Raw genomic sequence first — 1,109 nt, forward strand, 5'->3', positions numbered from 1 at the left:
GGGAACTGGGAGGGACTGGGAGGGAACTGGGAGGGAACTGGGAGGAACTGGGAGGGAACTGGGAGGGAACTGGGAGGAACTGGGAGGGATGGGAATGGAATTTAGGGGGGACTGGGAGCACTGGGAGGGGAATAGGAGGGGATGGGAAGGAATGGGAGCAACTGGGAGGGACTGGGAGGGGCAAATGGGGGGAACTGGGGTGGACTGGGATGAATTGGGAGGGAATGGGAGGCACAGGGAGGGGACTGGGAGGGACTGGGAGGGACTGGGAGCACTGGGAGGGAATGGGAATGTGACTGAGGGGGGACTGGGGTCACTGGGAGGGACTGGGAGGGAATGGGAGGGAATGGGAGCTACTGGGAAAGAGCAGGAGGGGACTGGGGGCGCTGGGAGGGGATGGGAGGGGGAAAGGGGGGAACTGGGAGGTAATGGGAGGGACTGGGAATGGGACTGAAGGGGGACTGGGAGCACTGGGAGGGGGAATATATGGGGGGACTGGGAGGGAATATGGGGATACTGGGAGGGACTGGGAGGGGATTGATGGGGAAATGGGGTGAACCGGGAGGACTGGGAGGGACTAGTTCACACTGGTCCCTATTGGTTTATACTGGTCCATACTGGTTTATACCGATCCATACTGGTCCATACTGGTTTTTAATGGTCCACAGTGGTTTATAATGGTCCATACTGACCCATACTGGTTTGTACTGGCTCACACTGGTGCATACTGGTTTATAATGGTCCATACTGGTTCATACCGGTTTATACCCATCCATACTGGTCCATACTGGTCCATACTGGTTCATACCGGTTTATACCCATCCATACTGGTCCATACTGGTCCATACTGGTTCATACTGGTTTATACCCATCCATACTGGTCCATACTAGTCCATACTGGTTCATACTGGTTTATACCCATCCATACTGGTCCATACTGGTCCATACTGGTTCATACCGGTTTATACCCATCCATACTGGTCCATACTGGTCCATACTGGTCCATACTGGTCCTACAGACCGGCCAGACCCTCCCCGCGATGTGCGAGTGTTGGAGATCCACCCCACAGCGCTGACCCTGACCTGGAGGGCCGGATATGGGGGGGGGC

This window comes from Coturnix japonica, unplaced genomic scaffold, assembly GCF_001577835.2.
Source record: "Coturnix japonica isolate 7356 unplaced genomic scaffold, Coturnix japonica 2.1 chrUnrandom1013, whole genome shotgun sequence".
Classification (NCBI taxonomy): Eukaryota; Metazoa; Chordata; class Aves; order Galliformes; family Phasianidae; genus Coturnix; species Coturnix japonica.